Source organism: Mustela erminea, chromosome 7, assembly GCF_009829155.1.
Source record: "Mustela erminea isolate mMusErm1 chromosome 7, mMusErm1.Pri, whole genome shotgun sequence".
In the NCBI taxonomy this organism is placed as follows: Eukaryota; Metazoa; Chordata; class Mammalia; order Carnivora; family Mustelidae; genus Mustela; species Mustela erminea.
The window spans coordinates 78,506,113-78,524,798 of NC_045620.1; positions in this window are offsets into that span (position 1 = coordinate 78,506,113).

The window sequence follows — 18,686 nt, forward strand, 5'->3', positions numbered from 1 at the left end:
AGAAAGGGAAGTTTTCTTTCCCTCAGCTACAGTTGTGGGTGTTGGTGGGTTTCTGGGCAGCATCTCCTGGTCACTCTGGAATCCTGATGGCACGCTGGGAGAGAGTGGGGCAGGGTGGAGGACTTGGGTTAACTAGAAGACTGAGAAGCATTTCCCTTAACTGATTTGTAAAGTGAATCAGGCATAGAAACAAAGTTGAAAACAGAGCATGGAAAACAACTCTTCTATTCTCCCAATATTTTCTTAGCTCTGAGTCAGCTGGTATTCTGTCTCAGAGTCACGGACCTTTCCCATCTCTGACTGTGAGAACACGTCCAACTCTGAGCCTCTGCCTTGTGTGCCTGGCAGTAGCTGCCACACTGTGTGTTATTTAAGAAGCTCCATTTGGCTCCATGCTCGACAGAGGAGAGGAACATATGGCCTTGACTGTTAAAAATATTCATGAGTCATGTTGCCCAGTGCTGAAGTACAGCCACCTCAAGGGCAATTTTCCAACAGCTCATATTGGTTTACAACATGGAATGAAGACCAGATGAAGTTCCAGGAGGTATTCAGAGGAGACAGAATGCAGTGACGCAAGTTAGAATTTGGTCACTGTGCTGGGTAGCATGTCCCTTCTGGAAAGAGGCATGGAGTGTTAGTAGAATATCAAAGTGAGGGATCCCACTCTCTGGTTCCATTTATAGAGCCAATGTTCTGCTAAATCCTTCTGTAGAAAGAACTTGAGTAAACTTGGAAGTAAGGGTTACTCCATGTATTGACTCCCTAGTGATTTTCTTCTTCCCATGACCACCAAGAGCTCACCTTGCCTCATGGCGTCTGCTTGGTCCAGGATACCACATGCTTTAACTCCCATGCTGCTAACAGAAGATTCTTTCAGGAATAAGTGTTCGTGATTTAAAAAAAAAAAAAAAAAAGGTTATGGCTTTTAGGGAAGTTCTGATTGTGGAATTTTGTTATTGTTTTGGTGGTTGTTTTCATTTTAACATTTCTGAGGTTTCTACAGAAGTGGTCCTGAGTGTGTTTGGCTTCCTGGGGACATTTTATGTGATTTGTCAAACACCAATATTAAAGAAGCACAGTCAGAACGACTAGGGCTGGGAGATAAAATGGCTTAGCTCTCAGATGGTCGAAGAGTAGACAGGTGGGACGTCTATAATAGTTTCATGATTTAGAATACAATGTTCTATTTGCCCTCTATCCTTTTTTCTATTGTAAATTAATCATTAGAGGGTTCTGTCTGAAACACTTTTTTTTCTCACTGTGTATCCTGTTTCAGCCTGCCCCATGCGGGCAGCTGCACCTGACTGTAATTTGGGGAACACAAATTGCAGTGGTTCAGCACTTTGTGACTCCTCTAATAAGTTAATGTCACTCCCATCTTCCGGCACAATTCAATTCAGAACGCTTGCGATGTATCATTAATGCATTAAAAAAATGTTGTGTTTTTAGACTGAATACCTGGAATTAGTTGGGAGCCTGACAATCCAAAACAGACTTTTTACCGTGCTTGGGAGCCCTGAGGAAGCAGTTCTTGTTTAAGCATCTGCGTTATCAGAGAAGCCCAAATACTTCAAAGGTCTGTGTAGGATGCTCAAAATAGGCACCTTGCCAAACAGAAATTGAAACACATATACATACTATACTGTTTGCCTTACAGAAATTAATTTTCAGCCAGCAGCACCTAGGATTATTTAATATTTATCTTTAGCAGCAGGAAGATGAATCTATTATTTTATGAGTTGATTTTGTTATTTTACCTGAGTGTTTCAGTCAGTCTTTATGGTGGGAGACACTTACGGTCTCCTCTATGCCCTGCCTGTTACCCTCTTCTTAAATTATTATTATTTTTTAAGTATTCAGAAGCAATGGGAAGATTCATTTCTTTAATCATTGGATTTCCCCAGTCAGTTCCCTGGGAAAAAATGATTAGATCTTTTCAGCAATCTGAATAAATGTTAAGATCCAGGGCCGTATCCGTTGAATGGAGTCCGTGATGGTAGTAGGTGTTGAAGGAACAGTTTTTGGGTGGCAAGTAAAGACATGGAATTCTAGAGCTTCTCTTCACCTTTGTGACCTGGGAGACATCTCTTAACTTTTCCAGACCCTCCTTCTCATCACCTGTACTTAAGTAGGTTAGGGTCAGTCGTCCCTGTAGAACTCTTGCCCCTAGCGATTCATCATTCTGAAATGCCATGCGGTCCCACAGTTTCTCCTCCTCTTGCTGAGAGTCCAAATGGTTGTGTGTCATGTTGATTGTTTGTGCCTGTGAAATTAAAGCACCACGAAAGGAATATGCCACTGTGTAGAATAACAAAATGACTGATAGAGTGTCAGGGGGACTTGAGTGTATAAAAAGCCACAATATTGCAAAGTACCTTGTAGATGGGAACTGTTAAATATCAATGGAGCATTGCTGTGTCTGCACCGTCAGCACTTCCCTGTGACCACAGTGAGGGAGATGCTAAAATGTCATTTCATGGACCACATTATGTGCTGCTTACGACGAATATTCTGGCCATGGTTTATTACATTTTTGATAAATTGTAACTTCTTGGACCCAAATTTGGTTAGCTTATCTCTAGTGCCATTTAAATCTTAAAAGACTGAATTTGCCCCAAAGATTTAATCATCATTCAGCAGGGGTCTGTAACCATGTGGTACTAATTTAAATTACTGTAGCAATGGACAAGTCTCTATCCAGAAATTAATAAATGCAATTTATAAGGAATGTTAAGTAACAACTAACAATTTAATGCTTTGTGAGTTTCAGCCAAACTGATTAAATAATTAAAACAGATTTCCAGGGATAGGGGAAGAGATTTTACCATAAAAGAGATAAACAGTTTGGGAATTGTATGCATTCTTTTAGACATTTAAGATAATTAAATCCAAAACCTATGTTAAAATAACACTGAAGGTCTGGTTTAAATCAGTAGTGGGAATTGCTAAGTTAAGAGTTGAACACCATCCTCAGTGTCTGCCCCATTGTTTTAAATAAGGCATTTGGGGACTCTCAGAGCACTGGGTCAGTTTATAGAGCATGCTATTGGTAGAACAATATTGGTCTCGAGTACAAATAAATGTATCAAATGGAACTACCTTCTTGCCATGATATTTCTAGGCTTTTACTGAGCTAAACTAGATGTTTAGAATCATCTCAGAGCTATCATACAAACCTAAAACTTTCTGGTTTTCAAATTCTTATTTGTTTAAAAAAAAAGATAAAGGAATTTAGAGATTATAGCTATTTTAATTGAATATGTAATAAGCATAACACGTAATTTTTATGGGCTTCAAAGAATTACTCTTGCAACAAATTATTGAATGCTTATATAGGTACAATACAGGTATGTCTGTGATATAAAGATTGATAAGGGACAGAAACACACTGTTTTCTGATTAATAATAATTTTGTAATAAGCAGATGGGTAGTCCCCTTGATAGAAATGACTTTAGGTTACCATAGGACATACTCCTTTTAAAGATTCTTTTTTTTTTTTTTTTAAGAAAGAGAATGTGTGTCACGCAGAAGCAGGAGGGGTAGGGGCAGAGGGGGTAGGAGAGAGAATTCTAAGCAGGCTGGGTCTCAAAACCCAGAGATCATGACCTGAGCTGAAATCAAGAGTCAGACCGCTTAACCGGGCGAGCCACCCGGGCACCCCAAGGATAATTTTTTTAAGTGAGCTGCGTGAAGGGCTCAGAAGGTGCTCATCATTCATCCCTGCATCTGTAGCCCACCAACCCTGGTGGAGAAAGACCATCTAACTACTGTGTCAGGGCCTGCTTCCTAACTGTGTGAAAGCTGGGTGGTATTTCCAAGTGAAGTGGAAATGTGAAAACTATTTGAAAATCATCCTTTAGAGGGATACATAGTTAGTGAACACTAGTTGGTTGAATTTTCACTGAATTGGCCAGCTGTTTGGGGGTTAAGTAGATGCTAGTTGAATGTTCTGTTGTCCAATAGGTTTGGAGTTCATTACCTACCAAATTAAAGTTACCACACTTCCCTTTGAATGTACTTTTCCTTGTGATAACCAATTACCCTGGTATGCCTGGGACTGAGGGGCTTCCCAGAATGTAGCTCTCTTAGCACTAAAACTGGGAAAGCCCAGGCAAACCCAGATAAACTGATCACCCTACTTTTACCTTATCCACTTGCCTCCTCTCTTCTCATTAACCATACTTGCACCTCCTCAGTCATTCTAGATTTCTCCAGTCCTTTTTCAACATTCAGATTTTCACTGAGGTCCTTCAAATATTTCATCCCTTCCTTTTCTCCAGACCTCTTGTTATTGCCTTGGCTCAAGCAATGTCATGATTTTCCTAAACTATTAAAACAACTGCAACAACAACTATTAAAACAACTGAACACCCCACCTCTAGACTTACTCTCACCATAATCTCCCCATGACCCAGCTTGTCAGATATTTTAAGATGTCTATTCACTTTCTCAAGTCTTCAGTGTTACTTATTACATAAAATCCCAATTTATATACATGAGATAAAAAAGGCTCTCCCTCCGTCATCTGGTTCCTGCCCAAGTCTCCAGGCTTACCCCCATCTGCCTTTCTTCTTGAACTCTATTCTCTAGCCACTTAGATCCACTTGGAGTTTCACAGGGGCAGAATACTAATTTACACTTGTACACCTTTGGCTATATGTTCTCTTTTAAAAATGTCTTTCCCAGTCCCCTTTTCATCTCACAAACAGTGAATTATTTTTTAAGACCCAGTTCAAGCATCACATTCCTTTATCCAATCCTTCTACCCCAAAGTAAAATTGACCACTGTGCATTTTGTGCTAGTCTGAGCCTTGTATACTCATCATGGACCTAAAGACACATGTTAAAATTATTTATTGAGTAGTAGTGGATATATATATTTGGTGGAGGAAAACTGATTTTATTAATATTTATTTTTAGGTTTTGGTGTTAGGTCTGATGTGTATCAGACCCTGAAATGCTCGTGGAGTGAATGAAGAATTTCTGTCGGTACATCATGGGAACTATACAGAGACAGCAATGCAATGTATGTGGTGAGTCTCCAAGCACTTTGATAAGGCCCTTCTCATATCACCTAGTTGAAACTTTCAGTAGCTATTTACCTGTTCATCATTTCACTGTCACATCATCTGTTTGCTCATAGAGCTTTCCAGAAACAAATTTCATGTGCACAAGTTAGGAGAGTAGCCATTTTATATCATTTTTTGCTTATGCTGTAATAGTTTTGATTCAAGTCTAACAAACCCTGTTGACTACCTATCCAACATCCATCTCTCTGTGCCACCCCACAGTTTATCCTTCCAAACAGAATCCCGTTCATTCCACGGTCACCTTTCCTCTGCAGTACTGTGTGCTTCTCTTCCCAAGGGGGTGCTCCTGAGCAGTCTAAGGCAATCCTAGTTCTCCTGTACCCCAAAACTACCTAAAGATGGCTTGAAGTTCTTGTGATACAGTTCTGGCATTGAGATGTAAGAGGAGTCTGTTGGAGATCTTTTGGAAAGGTTCCCTCTTACAAGAATGGTACCCAGAAAGAAATGGTCTCTTGTTCTCTGGATGTTGTTCTATCTATATATGACACCTATAACTACTGTGGGCATCTTGTGACATTGAGGGAAGCCAGCCTTTAAATGAAGCCAACACTGAGACCAACATAGCAGAAAAATAGAATCCAATTCTCGACGTTATTGTGGAATCTCTGATCCTACCCCAGCTACAGCCTCAGTCTCCTAGACTTGTAATTATGTTGCATGTGGTTGAGGGTCTCATAACTGACAGAGACAAGTTTATCATTGTAATCTGAGAGGGCCAAGGCCATTTGTTAATACATACCATCTGGTACTTCGAGGTAAGGATAAAAATGTATAAAATATACTCAAAATAAAGGCAAAAGCCAAAATGACCACCTGAGAAGATTCCAGTTCTACCATTTATCAGTAACTATTTTGAATGAATCAGTTGATGAATGGAGGTTCTGTTCAAGGAATTATAAGTGCTTATCAGGAACAGAAACTGCAAGGAGTCATAACCTTTTTCTATATGAGCTAAGGGTGTCAATAGTGAACTGATTTAAATGACTATACAATAAAGAAGAACATAATGGATATTATGATAGTGCTAACAATTGAACATTTTATTGAGCAACTACTATGTACTAGGCTCTGTTCTGAGTCCTTCCCAAGAACTTTTATTTGCATTAGCTGTATTTTTTCTTTCAAATATTTTCCTCACAGGCCACTTCATGACCTATAAATACTTACATACCACTATACTTACATAAGTCTCTCTCATTCTGTAAGAGAGAGAAAAAGAAAACCACTATCTTTCCTGATTTTGCTTTCCTCTCAAGATATTATCTTATTTCCCTTTACAAACTTCACCAAATTTTTTTCCACTAATAAACATTATTCTTTAGATCTTTTTTAAGTTCATAAGACAATTGAGCAGAAAGTACAAAGCTCCCATATATCCCTGTCCCCACACATATACAATCTCTCTCACTGTCCATATCCCTCCACCATAGTGGTACATTTGCTACAATCAGTGAGCCTGTATTGACACATCATTATCACACAAAGTCCACAGTTTGCATCAGGGCACATTTGGTGTTTTACATTCTGTGTTTGGGCAAACATAGAATGACAGGTATCTACTGTTGTAATATCACACAGAATAGTTATGCTGCCCCCAAAGTCTCCTGTGCTCTGTCTGTCCATCCCTCTGACTCCCTTCACCAAGTATTTTGAAGAAATAAATACACAACAGCCTCTGATTTCTTCACATCATACTCCTTCTTTGATCCACTGCACTAATTTTTATTCCCCTCATTTTTCTGAAATCGCCTTGAAAAACGTCACCATTGACCATGGTATTGACAATTCAGGAACTATACCCCTGCTGACTACTTCTTTTGTCCTCCTCTCCATAGCAACATCAACTATCCATTTGACCCAGGCCAGGAACCTCAATCTTTACTTGTCTCTCACCCCACTTCTCCTCTCACTTGTCAATTTTATCATTCTACCTCCAAAATTTTTATTGCATAAGTTTCTCCTGAGAGAAACAACTTGTCCAACCTTAATTTAGGCTCCATCATCTCTTCTCTAGACTACCGTAGAATTCTCCAAGCTTATTCTCGTGTCAACCTATACCTTACAGTTAAAGTCAGAGTAGTTTTCTGAAACACTATTGTCTCCCTGGCACTCCATATTTGAAATACTTTAATAGTATCTCTTCCTTGCAGAATAGCATCCTCAGCTCTGCTGTAAAGGTAGGTCTTCACAATCCTGCAAACATGCTCCTTCCCAGTGCCACCTCTCATCTCCCCTCCCCAGTGCTCTCTTCTACCTAGACTGGAGTAGTCTGGACCCTGAGCATGTGTACCTCCACCACTTGGTCGATTCTCTCGGTGTAGAAGGCCCTCTGTCCCTTGTCCAGGTAATGAACTTCTACCACCACAGAGGCACATTTCATAGCACATCAAAACTATTGTACTGTCTTGGTATATTTGTTTGTAATTGTGCCTGTTCCCTTCTCTGAAATGTGAGCTTTTGAGACAAGGAACTTTGTCCCATTTACTTCAATATCTCTAGTACCATAGCTGGCACAGTGTCCAGTACTTAACCAATGTTTGTTGCATTAAGGCTATTGTGATGGAGTGAACAGAGTATAATGGGAGCTCTGAGATGGAGCAACTAGAAGGGGCTTTTATTCATTCATTCATTCAACAGTTATGTACAAAATACACATTATGAGCTGAGCATTCTTCTAGGCACTGGCCATAGTGAACAAACAGAAGAATATCTTACACTCATGGGACATAACATTCTATTTTAGTGGGAGAAGACAGAAACAGTGTGTTTGGCAAAGAGTCAGTATCATGAATGAATGAAAGAGGTAAGAAAGAAATACAAGACATAAGGAATGGTAAGGGCCATTGACAAACTGAGCATCCTATGACCCACCCAAGGGAATTTACTTAAGATCACATTAAAACATCTATAACAGCAGCTATGCATGGCCCAGCCACTGAATGTATTTGGGAGCCAGAGTTAGCCCATAGCCTACCCCTTTGTGCTCCATGTTGCAGAGGCATCTTTGTTCCAGATCTTGTTCCTTGAAAAAGCAGGGAGAGGCAGTAGATCCTTGAATAGTGGCAGAATATCCTTATTAGTTTGACTCCAATCTACCCTAATAACAGCCTCTCACTTTTTCTTAGCCTCTTTATCCTATGCTTATGGCTTAATGTTTTTTTTTTTTTTATTTCAACAGCCACAAAGTTATCCTGAGAAAATAGTCCACTTGCATTCCTTGGGAAGAATACTCTTGTACTTGGAGATCAAAAGCCCAGCAGTGAGAGCACCAAGGGGCAAAAAGAGCATGGGCTCCCTCATACCAGATTCAGAAGCTTAGGTGTATTAAAAGCAACTTCTGCAGACATTCTTTTTGGGGGATAGGAGAATAAAGAATTGTGCCATTCGTATATATGTGTATGACTAGATTGCAGAAGAATAAACTTCGTAATATTTTAAAGTTGAAAGGCATTTTAAGGTATCTCTAAATTAACCCTTTCCTTTTGCAGACAGGGAAACTGAAGCTCAGGAATTAGCAATTTACCCAAAGTTGTACACCTGGGATATATTAAAAGAGAACGAACAGTTGACCATCTACTTCTGCCCCATGTTAGCAGCCAAGGATTTCAAACAGTAGAGATAGATTGAAGGCTCTGACCAGTAAACTGTAGGTGTTTTTCCAAATTTCTGTGATCTAAATGGCTAGCTCTTAATGAGGAAGAGGTCTGTGATAGAGGTAGCCAGAGATGGATTATAGTTGATAGAAGATGTGAGGATGGTGCATGAAATGTGTTTTACTCTAGGCAGAAAATTAAAGCAAGAGGTTTGCAGAATTATAAGTTCTCAGGGTGTGTGGGAGAATAGTACTGTTTATCTGTTAAATTATTTATTCATCCAATTTATCTATTAAATTATTCATTCACTCATTCATTCATTCACTCGGAAGTGTTAAAGCCTTACTATTACTTCTGAGCTATGTGCTGTGGAGGACACAATGTGGTAGAACCCTCCTCCTTCTTTGGGCTCACAAAGAGGAGCCAGATGTGCAGACAAATTATCACAGTGCTCTGTGCCATGGGAACATGTATGTTGTTCCTGAATAAAGGGAAAGCCTACCTGGGTGCTGAAGGCAGTTTGCCCCAAGTCAAGTGCTATATTAAAAATACTATTGCACCTTCCCTAGTCATCCTAACAATGCTGCCTTTGTACTAATAATCCTCTGAAGAATCTTTCTCCCTCGAGTAAAATTAACCTGCTTAGAAGAGCTTATGAAGAGATTCTCTGCTTCTTTCAAAGTTACAACTCTTGCCAAGTGATGTACCTTGTGCGTCTGTGACACTGTTCCCGAAAGGACCAAGGCCCCTGAGTCATAAGATGGCAGTCATTCTCTGCAGCCATTGGCTCCCGAGGAGCAGGCATTTCCATCCATCTGCAAAAGGAAGAAGAATTAGCCGCCTGCTTGAATCAACCGTATGTGTGTTGGTTGGGAGTTGTTAAGAGACATACCCCTGACAAGAGCCGAGTTGCCCAGCCAGCTTCCCTTTATCAGATGGGCCAGTGCCAATCATCATTGTTCTTGCAAGGTGATAGCAGGAGTTGTTCCCCGTTAGAAGATGGTGGCATTCTGGCAGGGTCACCATGGTGTTAAGATGCATAGCATTTGTCAGGTTTGCCTAGGACTTCTGGAGGTTTAGTTATGAAACTTGTTAATTGAGCTATAAATATAGCTGCAGCCTTTGCCTTCCAGTAAGGCAGTGTGTTAATTTGGGTTTGGCAGGGGGATGGTGCAAGCTGCCAATGTTATGTTAGGATTAGTAACGTGCAGTACATTTTAACTCCACTTCCCCATGTGCCATGCTTCCTCCTCTGTTTGTTATCTTTCTGAGGGAAGAGAGAAGAAGAGAAAGCAAGCTCATCATCATGGGCATCTTACGTTAGGGATATTTATCTGCAGACCTGCTTTTCACCTTTCAAGTCTTCAGGTGGAGGGAGTTTGAAAGATAAATGAAGAAAACCATGTGCACACACAGCAGAGGGCTCAGACACAGCCTTCTGCCCTGAGATTAGAGCAACCAAGGCTGCCAACAGGCGGGGTGTTTGCTTTTGCTTCCCCCATCGTCCCCCACCCCAACCGCTCTCCAAAGTTTGGACATCCCTCTGTGCCTTAAGGTGAACATGATAATACCAAATACATGTCCTCCACAATCAAAATATGTTCTCCCTTCTTTTTACACACATGAAATTACATGTAGAATGGAGTGGGTTTGTTTGCTTGTTTCTTCTTCAAATACTTATCAAAGGGTAAACATATCACTTGCTCATCTCAAGGAGAAAAAAGTACATGGATTTTAAACTGTACATAAAAACAACTTTGGCTGCGTGGTTTATGCTCATAGGAGAAAGAAAAGGTGCTGCAGAAGCAGTCATACCATGCCTGCTTAGAGACCTTGGGAAGTATTAGTTGAACGAATAAAAGAGTGAATGAATGGGTGAGTCTCAAGTAAGTGGAGTGAAAGAATGGTTTTTGTAGATTATCCAGTCTACCATGTCTGCTTTCTTTTCTTAAAACACATCAGTGACCTGGAAATAGGCTGGCAAAAATGGGAATTCTGGTTTTTGGCAGTGTGATAGAGGACAGAACTCACTTCCAGCTAAGTGGTATCAGACATTTAGTTTTTTTTTTTTCCTGAAGCACCTGGCTTGAGCAGAAATATGAAAGAATGTAGAAGTCTATAAGCCATGTGGGTCTCCCTGGAGACAGTGCTGATTGCATTTCCCTGGTTATGATATGTTAGAGATCAGCTTGAACTAAATATTCTTTGTTTTTCATGTTGCTTTCCCCTTCATGGGCATGTCTCTTACCTCTGAAAGGTAGACATTTCCATTCCTTTTTGGGTTTTGTTTATTTACTTAGAGCCCTATGGTTTTCTTTTTTGTTGGGTTGAACTTTAGAAGTTAAGATGTTATATCATGGATGCAGAAATGTGCTCAGCCCTAATGAGGATGGTGTTAATTTTTTCCGTGTTTTTTTACAGTGAAACTGTAGCCTGCCTCAACTACACCAGCTGTTAATTGTATTTTCCTTAAGTCCTTTTGATATTCATTTGAGATGCATTTTATAACCCATCTGGTAACCTTGCTGCTAACCAACAATTATAGTCTGACATCTGAATACAAAGAATTTGGGACAAGCCACAGTTGTACATGGAAACTTTTAAAACAATGTCTCCCTTAATATATTCTTTACTAAAAAACATTGTGAAGAAATGATTATAGCCTCACTAAATTCTGACATGCTAAAAAAAAAAAAAATGCCTGTTCATTCTTTGGAAATTTGTACCAACTTAGTGATTGGGAAATTGAGAGAATAATAATAATAGTAAAAAGGCACAGAGTATGCCAGGAAGCCAGCCTTTCCCCTGCTTCATCCCATTCACGAGCTTGACACAGCCTGGACCAGTATTAATTCCAAAAGTCTGAGGTGGACAGAGAGTGGGTGCTACTCACATTGTGCTTAGTTTGGAGACTGAAGAATCTGGAATCAAACTGATAGGATTATTAGAGTCTGAGGCAGGACTGCTATGGGCAGTTGTTGGTTTTTGTACTTCGGCACTAGGCCGAATAGGCAAGTGTGGGCTGGAATCTAGCCCTGGTACCGCTTGCCAAGCCGTGTGCCCCAGCCTGGGGCTGCATCAGCTGGGAGGAAAGGGCCCTTCTGCAATTCATCTGCCAGGGTGGAGTGCCTTTTTGTAACTCTCACAAAGATGCACTGTGTGCTAAAGGTGGCCATGGCTGGAAATAACTGTTGAGGGGGATCTCGTCTTCTCTATGGCTATTGTGTATCTGAAACTCTCCTGGGTTCTAATAGTCCTTTCACTCAAGCCCCTTTTCCCCAGCTCTACTGTGGGAGGAGGAGTGACTTATCCAACAGGGTCATCTGGAAAGAGATTCGAAGCCTGGGTGACTCTGCCCCCATTCTGCTTGACGTATTTTTAGGGAATCGGCTGCCTGCAGAGAACACACATAGCATGGGGGGGTGGGGTGTGGAGGTGATGGGGAGAGGGGAAAAAAGACCTGGTGCAATCTAGTGTCTCCAACTCTAGGAAGCTCTCTTGCTCATATTCCCCAACTTTGCTTTATTCAATAGGAATGATGTAATTTGCACCGGCCCCGCCATGGCTCACTCTTTTGTCTTCATTTTTCCCTTGGTTCAGAATTCAGGAAAAGGGTGCTATTTATTGGGCTTGCAAAAGGATCTTATTGACCATACAATTCCCCATTTCCCTCCACACCCGTACATATAACAGAACTGTTTTAACCAGCAGAAGCTATGAACTGGTGGACACTTGGCCAGAATCAGCCTAAATCATGTTTTGTTTGGCCCACAGAGTATCTTTTGGAAATAATGGCACAAACATTTAAAAATGGGAGATTGCATATCCACATCAAGATTTCTGGCCCTTCTTAAAAAATAAAAATGGAAAAGCTGTCCACACTGGGCCGGCCTTCCTACATGGCAGTAATCAGCTAGCATTGTATCCCTTTTCTGCAGGGCATACTCTCCAACTTTCCTTTGTCCCCTCCGCTCTCTGTTGGCTCCTGGGCTGAGGCCGGGTGTCAGCTACCTATCTAGCATTACTCTTACATGGTTTTGTTTTGTGTTGAATTAAACGAATGTCCCCTTATTCTTATGTCCCTTTTAAAAGTTGATGGGAAAGTCTCCATTTCTGAAGACATGGGAGAAAAAGCAAATGCCTTCCTGGAACCACAGATTATTTCCATATGTTTGATGTATATTTTTTTCTTGGATGATTCACACATTATGTTACCTACCTGGCTCCTATAGTCAGTCTTGATTTTGTAGATTTTTTTTTTTTAGTTTTTTGGTCTTTATTTATTTATTCATTTTTCAAAATATAGCCAGTGAAAAAGACTTTGCTGCTCCTTTGGCCAATTCATTCTACTACATGGAAGCTCTTCCTTATCTTAAGCTGGTACCTGCCCCCTGTACTTTGCACGTGGCAATATTGGCTCAGCATATAATGTCAAGTAAACACATATCCAGCTAGAAGTTCTTAGAATTGTTCACTGATATTTCTTGTTCTCCTTCTGGATGTGGCAGAATTTTACTTCCTCCAAACCCTTGAAGTTCTTGACTGATGGGCCCCTGCTTCCACCTGGCAGTTCTCACATTTGAAGATCATTCCTTTGTCTTCATTTTTTGTTTCCTGGGATAAAATTCCATTTAGTACATACTTGTATGTTCTCTAAATATGTGACAAGGTCCCTTCCCACTCAACTGTAAGAAAATCTCTCTTAAAATAATCATTCCTAAGGTCAATTCTGCCAACAGCTGCAGAACACTACAGAACAGAGCGAACTCTGCCTTGAGACCAGGAAAAGGACAATGTGACCCACTCTTTATTTAAGATAATGTCACTTTGGGCCTGTTTGATATTTTATCTGTTGTATAGCCATGAGTTTTTTTTCTGATAGGAGTACCAAGAAACATCTTGGAGAGCACAGTTGCCATCCAAGGCTGGGAAAAAGTATGGGTAGCCTTCAAACCTTCCATTGAGTTCCTGCCATGCTTGAATGTATCCAAATTCTCCTTGGATTTGCTGGAGTGTTTCACTTTTATCTCTAAGCCTAGACTTACTTGGGGGGAATGAGCTCTAAGGTTTACTGACTAGTTTATAAACAGGTTCATAATCCCTTTGTTAGTGCTGAATAACATCTTCCAAAATTCTGGAGATAATCTCTGGTTCTAGTGCTTTAATCATTTTTCTGGCTTGAACTGAATAACCTTTGATTCCCTGGTCCTACCAATAAGAGGCTGTCTTTTCCATTTGTAACAATTTTTACACATTTTAAATAATTCATGAAAATTGAAATAATATTTAGTATATTGTAGTTTTAAAATAAATTCACATACATATGTCTTCTTGTCAAAGTTAATGTTTCCTTTTCTGTTTCTGCCTGAATTTGTGTTCGGGTGGTATATAGAGTGACAAGGAGCAACTAAATGGGAAATACAAAGTAGAAATAAAATCCCTGTTGCTTTTCCCTGTAAAACTGACAGGCTCTCCTGTCTCCCTAGCCTTTATCCAGTCTAATGGAGAGAGAAAGGCTGAAGGTTCTAAAGGTCAAAGTAAAGCACTGGCTCATCATGGATGTCCCACCAACTTGGGCAAAGTACAGTAGAAGGAACTTGAAATTCGGCAGTAAGAACTTTCTAGCTCCAGCTCTGAAGGTGACAAAGCCATTTGTCCAAGCTTCACTTTCCTGGTTTGTAAATCTCTCACTCTACCATCTTCACTGAGGTAATGTGAGGGTCAGATTCAGTATGGGAATATCCCTTTTGAATGTGCTAAGTTGTTTTTATTACTGTTCTTCCAGGCTGCATGGCAAGTAGAGACATGTTTTATAGGGAGGGGTACATATCCCAGAAATGTTTTGAGTGGCCCCAGTTGTCCTTCTACCCCTGCGATTTCTCCTTCCATAGCCCTTTACAGGACATAACCCCAATGAGTGATAGTGAGGCTTGTTTCCTGTACCAGGTAATCATCACTGCTCTCCCTGCTTCAAATTGAACCCCAAAGGAATTCAGTATCCCTGTGTCCCCCGTGGGTTTTTTGTTTTTGTTTTTGTTTTTGTTTGTTTTTTTGCTGAGTTTATGTGGGAAGTCCCTGAGGTCACAGACCCTAGAAAAACCAATGTCTGAGATGGAGAGACGGTATTGTATTTAGGGACTATATTATATTGGACTGAGCTCAGGCATTGGACTTCTCTGGCATGGTGTACCTCAATGGAAGGACCATGACACCAAGGTGCCAGAGGGGTTACTGAAAGGACCCAAGAGTGCTGCGGGGAAGGGAGGTTTTGAAGAGCCAACAGTAGGCCACTTCACCAGAATCTCTTCTCACCTCTCTTCATAGTAGGATGTATCATTTCATCGCAACTTCCCACCCAGGAATAAGTTTTATTTTGTTTTGTTTTGTTTTGTTTTTCATCAGACAAGCATGATTTAAGGATCCCAAGAACAATTCTGATAACTGGACATTTGGTCAGTCATATTTTCTTTAACAGGGAGTGGCTATTTTCCAGTTTATATTCTGGATTCTTAGAAGCTTCTAGTGTGTTGCTTTTAAGTAGCTTAGGGAATCCACTCTTAGGGCCATGTAGAAATACACTTTTCTGCCAAGATTAGATTTCTGAGGTGGGAGCACTTGTAAATTATCGCTGCCTTCTTACTTCTCATTCAAAAAAATGAGAATTATTCTGAAGCAGACCAGCTATGTTGTGGACTGAACTGGTAAAGGAAAAAGAAAGAGGGTTTCAGGTAATCCAGTCAGTCCTTTCTGGGAAAGCAGAAAACGGGGGTATAAATGAATCAGCAGATATTACCCTTTTATGTGCACTCCCATCTTAAGTATATTTGGGGTAATAAGAATATATAAGCTAGAGAGGAAGACTTTGTGATCTATGCCTCAGATTTATTTCTACTCCCTGGAGTCACTGCTTTACTAACCTTGCTCTGCCCCACATCATCCTTCATCCTTCCGAAGTAAATAAATGGAGTTCTCTCCCCCCCCCCTTTTTTTTTCTTAATTAGCTATCAAAATTTGAGGTGTCACCGAGACTTTGAAGGCCCCTGTGATCTGTCTTAAGAATGTGGGGGTTGCCCCAGTGTCCTTGACCAGCTTGCCCCCCTTTCGTCAGCGGTCACCAAGATACATGCAGCCACACACACGTTTTTCTGCCTGGCTCCCACCGCCCGTTCCAGAGATGGCGGAGCTCCTGGCCTCTGTTTGTATATAGAGCTGTCTGAAATGCATTCGGGATCTCTTGAGGTGAAAAGAGTTATATAAACAGAGAATGTTATTATGGATTCTTACTACAGATGGAAATGACTGGGTATTCTCAAAATAAATAACATTTCACATTTTTATAGCTATGTAACATAATATGCATGTGTGTGTGTGTATTTATATTCTTTCCATCTTGAATACACAGCCTCTCCTTCCTCAGCACTTGGATAAGCCATTCATTTTGCCTCCTGCTTTTTTGATTCTCTTCTTAAGAATTCATTTAATTGTTGCCAGCGTTTGGGGAGTGAGGATGAAGCGGTTATAGGCTTCCTGCTAGCTCCCACCAGATAAGCCTGCCGTGGCTGTAGCAGTTAGGAGAGCTGAATGCTGAAAACACTTAAGTTCTGTTTTTCCACTTCCCCTCTAAAGAGAGATCAATCAGCTTGTGGCTCAGCATAATTACAAATGGAAACTTCCTAGAAGAGATGCCCAGAGTTGGAGGATTCAGTGTAAGGCACCTAGATTCAGAAGTTGTTTGTTTAGATATTTTGGGTATCCCCCTCCCCTTTTTATTGAATCTGCATATTTATTTTCTTTGAATTCTAGAGGGCAGAGCATGCCATGTCTCATTTACATTGATCTACTCTCAGTAAAACAAACAAGTGAACGTAGGTAAACGAATGATAGGATTACCACTTTCATAATGGTGCTATTCCCACAAGGAAAATCTCGAGTATTGGGACCCTATGCCTGGGGTTTGCAGAAAAGAGCAAAGATGCCAGAGATTTATCCAGAGCCAGGGAGGAGGAAGATTGGCATCCACAAGTCCAGGCAACACAAGGCAGACAACAGCTGGCTTTGCCAGCTCCACCTGGCTCCAATAAAAGACTGGCTAGCATCCTTGGCAGTGGCTGGTGGGAGAGGCAGACAGAAGCCAACTGCCCCGAGGCTGGCCAGTTCTGGTGGAAAGAGGTGGAGGATGGAGAGGTAGCTGGGTGAGAGGGCCTCGGGCCCTCAGTATGGTGCTGAGAAAATGGCTAACTTGGGGGAATTCAGGCCAATTAGAGAGTGATCCTTTCACACTCAGCCATCTGGAGATGCCTGCAAGGGGACTGATTCTCCTCAATGATAACTTCCAAATTTTAAGAGGATCTAATAGAATTTTAGACTAAGACTTACTGAGTGCCTTATACATGAACAGGCTCTTCAAGAGGTGCTATGGTCAATAATAGGAATGACCACAACAATGGTAAGAACAAGGGGATGATGATAATCACTAGCCTTTGATATGAGCACTTAATAAGTGCCAGATTCTGTTACGTCCATCAGCCCTCACCATCTTACTCCTCACAATCTTCCATAATACAGGTATCATCATTATCATCCTTATTTTACAAGAAGGAAACCAAGATTTAGGGAGTTTAAATAGTATCCCCGGAGTCATAGAATTAGGTGATAGCTGGGGTTGGCACCCAAGCGGTCCAGCTCTTAATCTGAATCCTGCACTATGTGGAAGAATGTATGGTCTGTAGTTAAAGAACTAGTAGTCTAATGAATAAGGTAGGCATGAAAGAAATACATGGTATTGATGAAAATAATCCCATAGTAATGCACTCTACAACAAAACAAATTCAGATATTACATGATTGAATACTGGACTTTATTACTGGCTTCAAACTCACCTTATTCAGAATTGACTGCATAATAATTTAAGGTTAAATTTTTTGGACTCCTTGCAGAGTGACGTGGATGGGTGTTACTGTAGAGTAATACTAACAGTAACTGATTTTCATTGGCTACGTACCATGAAGCCATTAATTCTAGTTCTTACAACCATCAATGAAAGTAAATAATGTTATCCCTGATGTACAAGCCATGGAGCTTAAACGATCTGTTTATAAAGTTCAGAGTTAGTGAAGTGGCAGAGCTGGGATCAGAATGGAGACAGAATGATACCAATCCAATGCTTTCTTCACTATGCCATCCATATTGCCAGTCCTCAAAAAAGTGGGATGTATGAAAAGACTACATATGGTACACAGAGTAGGAAGTATGTTTAATTGTATGGAAGGAGTTTTCATACGAAAGAGGAAGCTGACATTTACTGAGTTCTTCCTATGTGCCAGTCACTGAACTGAGCACTTACCATGTATTCTTTCATTTAATTTTGTGAAAGCCAAGTCAGGAGTTTATTTTTCCAAATAAACTCCAAATTTTCCAAAGAGACTGTGGGGAGATATATCTATTTCAAGCAGAGGGAATAGTATGGGAGGTATAGAGGCATGAAATATTATGGTGTGATTGTGGGAATTAAAATCATTTTGGTATTATGAAAGCATAAAGTACACTACAGAAATGGAGTATGTCAGGGGCAACTGGGTGGCTCAGTTGGCTGAGCATCCAACTCTCGATTTGGGCTCAGGTCATGATCCTTAGGGTCATGAGATCATACCCCATGTCAGGCTCTGAGCTCAGCAGGTAGTCTGCTTGAGATTCTCTCCCTCTACCCCTTCCCCTGACTTGTGTGCACAGGTATGCTTGCCCTCTCTCTTTCTCTAAAATAAATAAATCTTAAAACAAAACAAAACAAAACAAAACTGGAATGTGTCATTGGGGGGATGGAAGATGGTAGCAACTGAAGATGACATTGTAAAGATAGAACTCCAATGACACTAAAGAGGTTCTTGGAGCAAGAAACATGGATCTTTCCCTCTAGATATCAGGTAGCAGAATGAAGGGAGAAACAAGTCTAGGTAAATAGTTTTCCTAAACAATCTTAAAAAGTAAAGCAATGATCCCATT